The sequence below is a fragment of the Hyla sarda genome, chromosome 10 (genome assembly GCF_029499605.1).
Source record: "Hyla sarda isolate aHylSar1 chromosome 10, aHylSar1.hap1, whole genome shotgun sequence".
In the NCBI taxonomy this organism is placed as follows: Eukaryota; Metazoa; Chordata; class Amphibia; order Anura; family Hylidae; genus Hyla; species Hyla sarda.
This window is the reverse complement of record NC_079198.1, coordinates 50694515-50709383: the sequence shown is the minus strand read 5'-3', so window position 1 is coordinate 50709383 and position 14869 is coordinate 50694515.

Here is a 14869-nt window from a genome sequence, read left to right as displayed (position 1 = left end):
TCCGAGTCACTGGCACAAATGGCAAGATGCATGCTCAGTTGCTTGCGTAGTGACCCCCGAATATTCAAAATTCGTCAGCGGGATGACTTCTGGACCTCCACCTTATTGGACCCTCGCTACTGTCCCAGAATGGGGGCCTTTTTTACACCCACTGAGAGGGAGGACAAACTGACCTACTACAGAGAGATCTTACGTAGTCAGTTGGCCAATGCCTATCGGCGACATGGTCCATCCACTCGCATGTCTGACTCGGGGGGCCCTCTGCACTCACCTTCCACTGCCATGGCTACTGGGGAGGGGTGGCAGGAGTAGTACCAGCTCAATCAGCAGCAGCCTGAGTCTACAGTCGCTGATGAGTAGCTTTCTTCACCCGCATAGTGAAGCAACTCATCAGCAGCAGGTAGACATGGAGCAGGACCTGAACCAGCAGGTGGTGGCATACCTTGACATGGCCATGCCAACAAACATTGAAGATCCTCTGGACTTCTGGGCAGCCAAACTTGATTTATGGCCGCAACTAGCAGAGTTTGCCCTGGAAAAGCTGTCCTGTCCGGCCAGTAGTGTGCCATCAGAGCGGGTGTTTAGTGTGGCCAGGGCCATAGTCACCCCAAGGCGAACTGGTCTGTCCACTAAAAATGTGGAGAGATTGATGTTTCTCAAGATGAATCAGAGATGGATCAGCCAGAATTTCCAGCCACCAATGCCAGATGCCTCAGAGTAGATTGTCCATGCTGCTATACCAACACTTCCCAATTATGGTTATGAAACCCTCTTTGGTTATCAATTAGGGTTATGAAACCCTCTTTGGTACTGCGAATGCCTGCTCCTAACTCATCCTGTGTCTTTCAGGAACTACTTGCCTCACTGACGCTTCTGGCCTTGGGCCTTTAATTTTTGGATGTTTAGCAGTAGCTAAATACATGCTTAATGCAAATTTCAACATTGATCTTTATATGTAAGGGGTTATGAAACCCTCTTGGGTACTGCGAATGCCTGCACCTTGCTCATCCTGTGTCTTTCAGGAACTACTTGCCTCTAAGATGCTTCGGGCCTTGGCCCTTTAATTTTTGGATGTTTAGCAGTAGCTAAATACATACTTAATGCAAATTTCAACATTGATCTTTAAATGTAAGGGGTTATGAAACCCTCTTGGGTACTGCAAATGCCTGCTCCTGGCTCATCCTGTGTCTTTCAGGAACTACTTGCCTCACAGATGCTTCGGGCCTTGGCCCATTAATTTTTGGATGTTTAGCAGTAGCTAAATACATGCTTAATGCAAATTTCAGCATTGATCTTTATATGTAAGGGGTTATGAAACCCTCTTGGGTACTGCGAATGCCTGCTCCTGGCTCATCCTGTGTCTTTCAGGAACTACTTGCCTCACAGATGCTTCGGGCCTTGGCCCTTTAATTTTTGGATGTTTAGCAGTAGCTAAATACATGCTTAATGCAAATTTCAACATTAATCTTTAGTGAAGGGGTTATGAATCCCTCTTTGGTACTGCGAATGCTTGCTCCTGACTCATCCTTGTCAGGATCCGGATAGGAATGCAGCGAGGACACTGGTGGTGGATCCTATGTGTCAGTGGGGTGATGACGTGGGCCGTACCAGGGGAAGGGAGTCTAAGGGGTTACTGGTTTTCACCAGAGCCCGCCGCAAAGCGGGATGGACTTGCAGCGGCAGGTAACTCCCAGGTCGTTCCACCCGCTAGCGACTCAACCCCAGCTGACGGCTGAGACAGGCGCGGTACAAGGGACAAGGCAAGAGCAAGGTCGGACGTAGCAGAAGGTCAGGGCAGGCAGCAAGGATCGTAGTCAGGGGAAACAGCAGAGGGTCTGGAACACTGGCTTGGAACATACACAAAACGCTTTCACTGGCACTAGGCAACAAGATCCGGTTATACCAGGTAGGGGAAGTGGGTTTTTATAAGGAGAACACTGGTGCAGGTACTGATTGGGCCAGGCGCCAATCAATGGCGCACTGGCCCTTTAAATCTCAGAGAGCCGGCGCCGGGACTGAGCAGACGGAGGACGGGGCAGGTGAGGACGCGGGTCGCATCCCCGCCGGTGACACCAATGCAGCGCTCCCGGTCAGCGGGTCTGACCAGGGCGCTGCATGGAGGTGAACGCCATGAGCGCTCCGTGGAGGAGCAGGGACCCGGAGCGCTCGGCGTAACAGTATTCCCCCTTTGGTCTCCACCTCTTTTTGGAGCCTAGGAACTTGTGGATGAGCTCCTTGTCGAGGATATTATCCTCGGGTTCCCAAGACCTCTCTTCGGGGGCCACAATTCTCCCAATCTACGAGAATTTTTTTTTACCTCTGACTACTTTGGAGGCGAGGATTTCCTTTACAGTGAAGACATCAGAGGAGACAGGAGCAGGAGCGGTGACCTTGACGGAAAAGCGGTTAAGAATGAGAGGTTTGAATAGTGAAACATGAAAGGAGTTAGGAATACGAAGAGAAGGAGGGAGAATAAGTTTGTAGGAGACAGGATTGATTTGACTCTTGATTTTAAATGGTCCAAGGTAATGTGGGCCCAGCTTGTAGCTGGGAACGCGAAAGCGGATATACTTGGCAGAGAGCCACACATTGTCCCCAGGAGCGAAGACAGAAGGAGTTCTTCTCTTCTTATCAGCATGTCTCTTCATACGAGACGAGGCCAGTAGGAGCGACTTTTGAGTCTCCTTCCAGATAACAGAGAAGTCCCGGGTAACTTCATCTACAGCATGCAGTCCAGAAGAAGTGGGAATGGGGAGGGGGGGGGCAGAGGGTGACGGCCGTACACCAAAAAGAACGGGGATTTAGCAGAGGATTCCGAATTTTTGAAATTGTACGAGAATTCAGCCCAGGGTAGAAGGTCGACCCAATCGTCTTGGCGGGAGGAGACAAAATGCCGCAAATAGTCACCAAGAATCTGGTTTACTCTCTCTACTGGATTGGGGGTGACAGGAGGACAAGAAATGTAATTTGATTTTTAATTGGTTACAGAGAGCTCTCCAAAATTTCGACACAAATTGAATGCCTCTATCCGAGATGATATGCGTGGGTAGCCCGTGAAGGTGAAAAACATGCAGAAAAAATTGCTTCGCCAATTGTGGCGCAGAAGGAAGACCTGGAAGCGGAATGAAGTGTGCCATTTTGGAGAAACGATCAACGACCACCCAGATGACGGTGTTGCTATGGGATACAGGCAGATCCGTAATAAAATCCATGCCAATTTGGGACCATGGCTGCTCGGGAACGAGTAAAGGAAGGAGGAGTCCAGCGGGCTTCTGGCGAGGGGTTTTATCCCAGGCGCAAACCGTACAGGCCCGAATGAAATCAGTGACGTCACCCGCCAGCGTAGGCCACCAATACAAACGAGAAATAAGCTGGATGGACTTCTTGATGCCAGCATGGCCAGCAAGGTGAGAGGAATGTCCCCATTTGAGGATCTTGAGGCGCTGGCGTGGAGGGACAAAGGTCTTTCCAGAAGGAGTTTTTCCAAGTGAAGCTGGAGCAGAGGAGACCAGGCACTCAGGAGGTACGATATGCTGCAGAGGGACTTCAGATTCGGTGGCATCAGAGGAACATGAAAGGGCGTCAGCCCTGACATTTTTGTCTGCAGGACGAAAGTGAATCTCGAAGTTAAAGCGGGCAAAAAACAACGACCATCTAGCCTGGCGAGGATTCAGACGCTGGGCAGACTGGAGGTACGAGAGATTCTTGTGGTCAGTGTAAATGACAATGGGGTGTTTGGAACCCTCCAATAGATGCCTCCATTCTTCGAGTGCTAACTTGATGGCTAGAAGTTCACGATCTCCAATGGAGTAATTTTTTTCTGCCGGAGAGAAAGTTTTAGAAAAGAAACCACAAGTAATGTTACATCCGGTAGAGTTTTTTTTAGAGAAGTACGGCTCCTGCTCCGACTGAGGAGGCGTCCACTTCCAGCAAGAAAAGTTTCGATGGATCAGGTCTGGACAGCACTGGAGCAGAAGCGAAGGCAGTTTTGAGACGATTGAAGGCCTCATCTGCTTGAGGAGGCCATGACTTAGGGTTGGCATTCTTCCTGGTCAGGGCCACAATAGGGGCCACAATGGTGGAGAAATGGGGAATAAACTGTCGGTAGTAGTTGGCAAATCCCAGAAAGCGTTGGATAGCACGGAGTCCAGAAGGGCGTGGCCAATCTAAAACCGCTGACAGTTTGTCTGGGTCCATTTAAAGCCCTTGGCCAGAGACTAGGTAACCTAGGAACGGAAGAGAATTGCATTCAAAGAGACATTTTTCCATTTTGGCATACAGGTGATTTTCGCTGAGTCTCTGGAGCACTAGGCGGACATGACGACGGTGTTCCTCCAGGCTAGAGGAGAAAATCAAGATGTCGTCCAGGTAAACCACAACACAGGTATATAACAAGTCCCGAAATATTTCATTAACGAAGTCCTGGAAGACTGCAGGGGCGTTGCAGAGCCCAAAGGGCATAACTAGATATTCGAATGCGGTCTTCCACTCATCCCCTTTCCTGATGCGAATAAGATTATATGCGCCTCTTAAGTCCAATTTAGTGAAAATATTGGCACCACGAAGACGGTCAAGGAGTTCAGAGATCAAAGGCAGGGGATAGCGGTTTTTGATGGTGATTTTATTTAAACCGCGGTAGTCAATGCATGGCCGTAAGGAACCGTCTTTTTTAGAGACAAAGAAGAACCCCGCTCCAGCAGGGGAATTGGTCCGACATCATCTCCAAGTGTAGGGAACATTGAGACAGGAAACCACGGCACTGTTTAGAGTCCCCATCAAACTTGTCCGGTAGAGACAGGCGGAGGCTAGGAGCGGCCACTCGCTGCGGAGGAGGTGCAGGAGCTGGCGGAGGAGATGATTGCTGAAGCTGTGGCAGAAGTTGTTGCAGCATGACGGTCAGTTGGGTCAGCTGCTGTCCTTGTTGCGCGATCTGTTGGGATTGCTGGGCGACCACCGTGGTAAGGTCAGTGACAACAGGCAGCGGAACCACAGCGGGATCCATGGCCGGATCTACTGTCAGGATCCGGATAGGAATGCAGTGAGGACACTGGTGGTGGATCCTCTGTATCAGTGGGGTGATGACGTGGGCCGTACCAGGGGAACGGAGTCTAAGGGGTTACTGGTTTTCACCAGAGCCCGCCGCAAAGCAGGATGGACTTGCAGCGGCAGGTAACCCCCAGGTTGTTCCACCCGATAGCGATGGCTGATGGCTGAGACAGGCGCGGTACAAGGGACAAGGCAAGAGCAAGGTCGGACGTAGCAGAAGGTCAGGGCAGGCAGCAAGGATCGTAGTCAGGGGCAACAGCAGAGGGTCTGGAACACTGGCTTGGAACATACACAAAACGCTTTCACTGGCACTAGGCAACAAGATCCGGCGATACCAGGAAGGGGAAGTGGGTTTTTATAAGGAGGACACAGGTGCAGGTACTGATTGGGCCAGGCGCCAATCAATGGCGCACTGGCCCTTTAATTCTCAGAGAGCCGGCGCGCGCGCGCCCTAGGGAGCGGGGCTGCGCACGCCGGGACTAAGCAGACGGAGGACGGGGCAGGTGAGGAGATTGGGATGCGAGCCGCGGGCGCGTCCCACTACGCGGGTCGCATCCCTGCCGGTGACACTAATGCAGCGCTCCCGGTCAGTGGGCCTGACCGGGGCTCTGCATGGAGGTGAACGCCGTGAGCGCTCCGGGGAGGAGCAGGGACCCAGAGCGCTCGGCGTAACAGTCCTGTGTCTTTCAGGAACTTCTTGCCTCACTGATGCTTCTGGCCTTGGGCCTTTAATTTTTGGAAGTTTAGCAGTAGCTAATACATACTTAATGCTAATTTCAACAATGATCTTTAAATTCTCGGCGCTCTGCCAGGGCCGTCACCTACCCCGCCGGGGCCGATCCGAGCACCTCACTAAACCATCCAATCGGTAGTAGAGACAAGCGGTGTGTCCAAAGGCCAGGGACTTAATGAACCCGAGCTTATGGCCGGCACTTAGTTGGAATTCTTCTTTCATGGCAAATAATTGCAATCCCCAATCCCTATCACGAACGGGGTTGAGCGGGTTACCCGCACTTGTCGGTGAAGGATAGACACACGCTGGTCCGTTCAGTGTAGCGCGCGTGCAGCCCCGGACATCTGAGGGCATCACACACATGTTATTGCTCGATCTCTCGATTGATTATGCAATGTAAGGGGTTATGAAAGCCTCTTGGGTACTGCTGATGCCTACTCCTTACTGCTCCTGTGTCTTTCAGGAGCTACTTGCCTTCATAATGCTTCTGGGCTTAGGCCTTTAATTTTACGATTTGTGAAATAGATACATACATGCTTAATTAAAATTTCAACATTTATTGTGCAATGTATGGGGTTATTAAACCCTCCTGGGTACTGCTTTTTTCAAATTTTATGATAATTTTCTCAGTAATAAACTTGAATTTTCCAGAATAATAACCATTACACCATTGAACTCTTGTTGTGTGTGATTTTTTTTAATTAAAATTGTCAAAAATAAAACGGAGATGGATGAACTCTGCTTCTTTATTTCAGAAAACATCTTTAGAGAACAATGTCTCTTTGTGGTCCACCATCCTGCATTATAGAGTCTTCTGGACTCTTGGATATGCGCTTGTTCTTAAACAAGGGTACAAAAAAAAAATGGCCGGTCAGGGCTATGGGGACGTTGCGCCTACATCTCACGGCCACATGAGCCCTGTGGGGGCTTGTTTTATTTGGTCCTTCGTACCCACACGCTGGAGACCGGGACACTCAAAGTTTGATTTAAATTTCAAATTGAAAAATCAGACATTTCATTGGCCTCCTCATGCATCAGCCAACTCCAGGCTGTGTCATTCAGGCAATACCGTATATACTCGAGTATAAGCCGACCCGAGTATAAGCCGAGACCCCTAATTTCAACCCAAAATCCCAGGAAAAGTTATTGACTCGAGTATAAGCCTAGGGTGGGAAATACCTCATCCCCCCCTGTCATCATCCAGACCCGTCATTAACATCCTCATCATCCCCTTGTCATCATCCCACACATCCCCCCTTCATCATCCCCTTGTCATCATCCCACACATCCCCTTATCATCCCACACATCCCCCCTTCATCATCCCCTTGTCATCATCCCACACATCCCCTTATCATCCCACACATCCCCCCTTCATCATCCCCTTGTCATCATCCCACACATCCCCTTATCATCCCACACATCCCCCCTTCATCATCCCCTTCATCATCCCCTTGTCATCATCCCACACATCCCCTTATCATCCCACACATCCCCCCTTCATCATCCCCTTGTAATCATCCCACACCCCCCCCCTTCATCATCCCCACCCCCCTTCATCATCCCCACACCCCCCCCCCTTCATCATCCTCTTCTCATCATTCGCCCTCAGTGGTCTTCAACCTGCGGACCTCCAGAGGTTTCAAAACTACAACTCCCAGCAAGCCCGGGCAGCCATCGGCTGTCCGGGCTTGCTGGGAGTTGTAGTTTTGAAACCTCCGGAGGTCCGCAGGTTGAAGACCACTGCGGCCTTCAACCTGCGGACCTCCAGAGGTTTCAAAACTACAACTCCCAGCAAGCCCGGGCAGCCATCGGCTGTCCGGGCTTGCTGGGAGTTGTAGTTTTGAAACCTCCGGAGGTCCGCAGGTTGAAGACCACTGCGGCCTTCAACATCATCCAGCCCCCTCTCACCCCCTTTAGTTCTGAGTACTCACCTCCGCTCGGCGCTGGTCCGGTCCTGCAGGGCTGTCCGGTGAGGAGGTGGTCCGGTGAGGAGGTGGTCCGGGCTGCTATCTTCACCGGGGGCGCCTCTTCTCCGCGCTTCCGGCCCGGAATAGAGCCGTTGCCTAGACAACGACGTATCTGCGTCGTTGTCAAGGCAACGTGACTATTCTGAGGCCGGGCCCGAAGCGCTTAGAAGAGGCCTCCCCGGTGAAGATAGCAGCCCGGACCACCTCCTCACCGGACCACCTCCTCACCGGACAGCCCTGCAGGACCGGACCAGCGCCGAGCGGAGGTGAGTACTCAGAACTAAAGGGGGTGAGAGGGGGCTGGATGATGTTGAAGGCCGCAGTGGTCTTCAACCTGCGGACCTCCGGAGGTTTCAAAACTACAACTCCCAGCAAGCCCGGACAGCCGATGGCTGCCCGGGCTTGCTGGGAGTTGTAGTTTTGAAACCTCTGGAGGTCCGCAGGTTGAAGACCACTGCGGGTGGGGGAGTTCACTCGAGTATAAGCCGAGGGGGGTGTTTTCAGCACGAAAAATCGTGCTGAAAAACTCGGCTTATACTCGAGTATATACGGTATATGGTTTACTGATGCCGCTGCTGGGCCTGGGTCTGGGAATTTAAAATTTTCTCATAGGTAGCACCCGCTATCCAAAATCTTTTAAAAAAAATTCTAAAATTGTTGTGTTTTTTGGGGGGATTGTGAAGCCCTGGTGTGTACTCGTGCATCAGCCAACTCCAGGCTGTCTCATTCAGGCAATATATGGTTTACTGCTGGCGCTGCTGGGCCTGGGTCTAGGAATTTCAAATTTTCTCATAGGTAGCACCCGCTATCTAAAATCTTCTTCAAATATTTCAAAAATGGTTGTTTTTTTCTTAGGGATTGTGAAACCCTGGTGTGTACTCATGCTGCTTCCTGCTACACTCTGTCAGACCGTTGGTCCTGTGAAAGTGTGTGACTCCGCCTCCACATCCTCCACTGTGTCTTAAGCCTCCACTGCCCGGACAAGTCTCAGTGGCCCTTCAGCATACCATGTGTGCAGGGCAAGGCGGTGTCATGCTGTTCTTCACATGGTTTGCCTTGGCGAAAAGTCTTGGAAACAATGACCGGTCATCAGCCAACTCCAGGCTGTGTCATTCAGGCAATATATGGCTTACTGATGCCGCTGTGGGGGCTTGTGAGATTTGGTCCTTTGTACTCACACGCTGGGGTCCGGGACACTCAAAGTTTTATTTAAATTTCAAATAAAAAAATCTGACATTTCAATGGTCTCCTCATGCATCAGCCAACTCCAGGCTGTGTCATTCAGGCAATATATGGTTTACTGATGGCGCTGCTGGGCCTGGGTCTGGGAAATTCAAATTTTATCATAGGTAGCACCCGCTATCCAAAATCTTCGGTTTAAATTTCTAAATTCATCTTTTAATCTTAGGGATTGTGAAGGCCTAGTGCCTACTCATGCTGCTGGCAACTCCGGGCTATGCCATTCATCCACTATATGGTCTCCTCATGCTGCCAACACCTCCACGCTGTGTCATTCATCCACTATATGGTGTCCTCATGCTGCCAACACCTACATTCTGTGTCATTCAGCCACTATATGGTGTCCTCATGCTTCAGCCTCATCCAAGCTGTGTCATTCAGCCACTATATGGTGTCCTCATGCTACCAACACCTCCACGCTGTGCCATTCAGCCACTATATGTTCTCCTGACACTGATGCCACCACCAGGCTCTGTCTTTGTTCTGCTGTGCGGCAGTGATTCTAGAAGCGATGCCGGTGATCTGCATGTTATTCTGAATAACAGTATTATTTCACTACCCCAGCACACTCCATATGCGTTTTAGAACACAGCAAAGTGTTCTATACCACTATTGAGGCTGTATGTAGGCTAGAAATAGCCTTTTTTAATATAGATTCGCAACCAAAAAATTTGGATCGAAACAAACTTTTTTGGAAAATTCAGCGAATCGGCCGAATCGAATTTTTTATAAGTTAGCTCATCTCTAACCCTGAGTATAGCCGAAAGTAAAAATTATGCCCGCCCCAAACCCTATGCTCTGAATGATCATTCTGGGAATGTGATGTGTGTGGCCGTCCCTAACCTGTTACCTCAAATGCGCACCCCGCTAAGGTGGGGAGAGAGCGCTGCGCATTTGAGGCAACTGCAAACCCCCAATGCTATTGACTCTGTGTCTGTGTTGGGGGGGGGGGAGATAACAGGGGTATTGGGAAAGAGGTTTTGGGATTTTTTTGGGGGGGGGTTTGGTTTCAAAATTTGGAAGACAATGTACTCTGGACTGGTACTTTGGAGTCGAATTCTGGGGAATGAAAATCAGGTGAAAGGATAAAAATGTAGTACTCCATGGAAGTGTGATACTCCCTGAAGCAATCCTTAATACAGAGGCCCGGATGATCGGGCAAGTGTCGCACTGAGTGGTGGTGTCCTTACGAATCCCCCTCTTGCGACACACTCTGCATTTTTCCTGGGATCGTCCCTTCTTTCTAGTGTGGGGGACCTCACCTGGAAAGTGTTGGCCAGGGGTCCACAGTTCCAGAGGTGCTCTGACCCGCTCTTTGGTGGTCACCAAAGATGAGGGCCTTTAGAACTTCCTCTTGAAACTGCAGGTATGTCCCTGTGTTGCCAGCGTACTGGGACAGTACAAAAGAGTTGTACATGGCAACCTGTACCATGTAGACCGCAACTTTTTTGTACCATACCTTTGTTTTCCGCATGGCATTATATGGCTTGAGGACTTGATCAGAAACATCAACTCCCCCCATATACCGATTGTAGTGCAGAATACAATTGGGCTTGAGGACTGGTCCCATGGTACCTCGCACAGGGACAGGAGTGCTGCCATTCCCATGAATTGTGGTGAGCATAAGGACATCCCTCGTGTCTTATACCTGACCAGCAACAGGTTTTCATGGGAAAAGGCACGGGACTCAACCCGGGGGATAGGAGTCTGCAGGGGATAGGAAGGAAGGCCTCTTTGATTCTTCCGGACTGTCCCTCAAGTGAGCGTGGATCTGGCTGCGAGGGATGTGAAGAGAGGGATACTAGTATAAAAGTTATCCATGTGATGGGTGCAAACGATTTTCCCGCTAACACCCAGAGTGGGGGGACATTCTGGGGATTCAATACGGGAATCTCGTCCCTCATACACCACAAACTTGCAAGTGTACCCTGAGGTACTCTCGCAAAGTTTATACATCTTCACGCTATACCGCGCTCGATTGGTAGGGATGTATTGCCGGTAGCTGAGTCTCCCCTTAAAGCTGATGAGAGACTCATCAATAGCGACCTTCCTTCCAGGGATATAGGCCTCCCAAAATTTGGCCCCGAAGTGATTGATGACAGGCCTGATTTTATACAGGCGGTCATACGCGGGATCAGTTCGGGGGGGGGGGGGGGGGGGCATGCCATAATATCAGCATAATGCAAAAATTTCCGAATGGCCTCAAACCTGGGATGTGTCATGGCCATATTGTAGAGCAGGGTCTGGTAAAGGACGTCCCCACTCCAATATTGCCGGACACTGGGTTTCTTGACCAGGCCCATATGCAGCACGATGCCCCAAAATGTCCTCATTTCGGCTGCATTGACTGGGAACCAGCCACTGGGCCTAGCCAAGAATGAGCCTGGGTTTGCGGCGACAAACTGTTGGGAGTACAGGTTCGTCTGCTCAACCATCAGATCAAAAACTGAAATAGTCCATTTCAGTGAACCCGACAATGTCAATCTTGATTCCTGAGACACCAACAAACTCAGGAATCATGGGCTCATGGTCCACTGGCTGAGTCCAGTATCTCCGATACAGTGCACCAGTGAACTTGGCTGGGGGGCTTGACTAGTATGAGCACCAGGGGGACTCATACTAGCATGGGGCACAGGGTCAGGAGCAGAGGAGGTTTGTGGTCACTACGACCGCCCAATCACTGCTTTACCGGGGGATGGCAACAGTGTCGCCCCCAGTACTGTACGGATGATGATTGGTGGTGTCTGTTACACCACCTATCATCATCCTTTTTCGGGTCCTGGGGTCACATGTGACCCACGTGACCCAGAAGCGCCGCAGACCGCCGGTGCCGGCGAGCGGCAGGAACCGGAATCGACGAAAATCGCTGGTCTGAATTGACCGACATGGGGAGGTCCCAGGACCCCCCTGGGCGATATGCCGGGATGCCTGCTGAATGATTTCAGCAGGCATCCCGATCCGGACCCCGACCAGCTAGCAGCGGGGACTGGAATTCCCACCCATACGCCCTGCGTCCTGAAGAGGTTAAAGACATCAGAGGGCTTCAAAGTATAGCAGCAATTTTCCAATTTTTCCTGAAAATTTCAAATCTGAATTTTTTAGGGACCATTTAAGTTTAGAAGTGAATTTTAGGGTCTTTATGTTTGAAATCCCCTATAATGGACCCCATTATGAAAACTGCACCCCTCAAAGTATTCAAAATGACATTCAAAAAGTTTGTTAACCGTTTAGGTGTTTCACAGGAATAGCAGCAAAATGGAGGAGAAAAATCAACATCTCCATTTTTTTCACTAAAATGTTATTGTAGCCCCATTTTTTTCATTTTTACAAGGGGTAAAAGGTAAAAAGGCCCCCCAAAACTTATAATTAATTTTCCCTCGAGTAAGGAAATACCTCATATGTGGATGCAAAGTGCTCTGTGGGTGCACTAGAGGGCTCAGAAGGGAAGGAGCGACATTGGGCTTTTGGAGAGCGAATTTTGCTGAAATGGTTTTTGGGGGGCATGTCGCATTTAGGAAGCCCCTATGATGCCAGAACAGTAAAAAAAAAAAAAAAACACATGGCATACTATTTTGGAAACTACACCCCTCAAGGAATGTAATAAGGGGTACAGTGAGCCTTAACACCCCACAGGTGATTGACGAACTTTCGTTAAATTGGGATGTAAAAATAAAAAAATATTGTTTTTTTCAATAAAATGCTGTTGTTACCCCAAAAATTTTCATTTTCACAAAGAGTAATAGGAGAAAAAGCCCCCAAAAATTTGTAACCCCATTTCTTCTGAATATGGAAATACCTCATATGTGGATGTAAAGTGCTCTGTGGGCGAACTACAATGCTCAGAAGAGAAGGAGTACCATTGGCCTTTTGGAGAGAGAATTTGGTTGGAATGGAAGTCAGGGCCATGTGCGTTTACAAAGCCCTTATGGTGCCAGAACAGTGGACCCCTTTTTGGAAACTACACCCCTCATAGAATTTAATAAGCGGTGCGGTGAGCATTTACACCCCACTGGCGTTTGACAGATCTTTGGAACAGTGGGCTGTGCAAATGAAAAATAAATGTTTTCATTTTTACGGACGACTGTTCAAAAAAATCTGTCAGACACCTGTGGGGCGTAAATTCTCACTGTACCCCTTATCATATTCCGTGAGGGGTGTAGTTTCCAAAATGGGGTCACATGTGGGGGGGGGGGAGTCCACTGTTCTGGCACCATCGGGGCTTTGTAAACGCACATATCCTTCAATTCCAACCTAATTCTCTCTTCAAAAGCCCAATGGTGCTCCTTCTTTCCTGTGCATTGTAGTTCGCCTACAGAGCACTTTACATCCACATATGGGGTATTTCCATACTCAGAAAAATTTGGGGTAACACCAGCATTTCAGGTAAATTTTTTTTTTTTTTTTTTCATGTCCAACTTTAACGAAAATTTGTCAAAGGCCTGTAGGGTGTTAAGGCTCACTATACCCCTTGTTACATTCCGTGAGGGGTGTAGTTTTTTTTTTTTAAGTTTATGTCAGAACCTCTGTAACGATCAGCCACCTCTGTGCAAATCACCAATTTAGGCCTCAAATGTACATGGCGCTCTCTCACTCCTGAGCCATGTAGTATGCCCGCAGAGCATTTTACGTTCACATATGGGGTATTTCCGTACTCGGAAGAAATTGCATTAGAAATTTTGGGGGCCTTTTTCTCCTTTTACCTCTAGTGAAAATGAAAAGTATGGGGCAACACCACATGCTGGTGTAGCCTCCAATTTTACCTTTTCATAAGGGGTAAAAGGAGAAAAATCCCCTAAACTGTTGCCTTGAAATACGACAGAGTGCGCCATGCGCATTTGAGGCCTGAATGAGGAATTTATAATAGGTGGCGGACCCAGATACAAGGACGGCGCTTGTCTCCACCAAAACCCTACAGCAGTGTTTCCCAAACGGTGCCTCCAGCTGTTGCAAGACTCCCAGTCTGCCAGGACAGTCAATGGCTGTCCGGAAATACTGGGAGTTGTTGTTTTGCAACAGCTGGAGGCTCTGTTTTGGAAACAGTGCCGTGTGAGATGTTTTCTCATTTTTATTGTGGGGGTGGGGGATGTGTAAGGGTGTGTATGTAGTGTTTTACTTTTTATTTTGTGTTAGTGCAGCGTAGTGTTTTTAGGGTACATTCACACGGGTGGGGGTTCACAGTGAGTTTTCTGCTTGGAATTTGAGCTGTCCAGGCATGCTGGGAGTTGTAGTTCTGCAACATATAAAGGGCCAGATATTGCAGAACTACACGCCCAGCATCCTTTGGCTGTCTGGCCATGCTGGAAGTTGTAGTTTTGCAACTTTTAGAAGGCCACAGTGATGATCACTTACTGGCGATCTTCACTGCAGCCTCCTCCACCGCCGCACTTTCCAGCTGCTGCTCTGATGACACCGCTGCTCCATGCCGCCGCTCCTCCATGCTGCCGCTGGTCTGGCAAGTCGGCTATGCTTCCCCCCTCGCTGCACGTGTTCCCTGCTATGCCCAGACTTCGATCGGTGGGCAGAGTGGGGTAAATGAACTTTGCCTTGTCATATTTTCAGGAAACTGTTTAGGGCCACACCTAAAATGTATTAGGATGTTAAAGCAGAGCCAAATTAGTGGGGGACACATATTTTACATTAGCATGCTTTGGGTTTAAAATACTAGGGTACATAAAGGACATATTTGTGAGGAAATGGCAATTTTCATATTTCACCAACTGCAGTTCATACATTCCTGGAAAATAAATTTATGAAACACCCATGGGGTACAAATGTTAATTTCATCCCTAGTGTACTTTCTGTAATGGGGTGACATTTGGATGTTTCTTTTTTTGATCTCCTCCAAATGTAGAACAAGGTGGAACACATTTTTTTTTTTAAAGA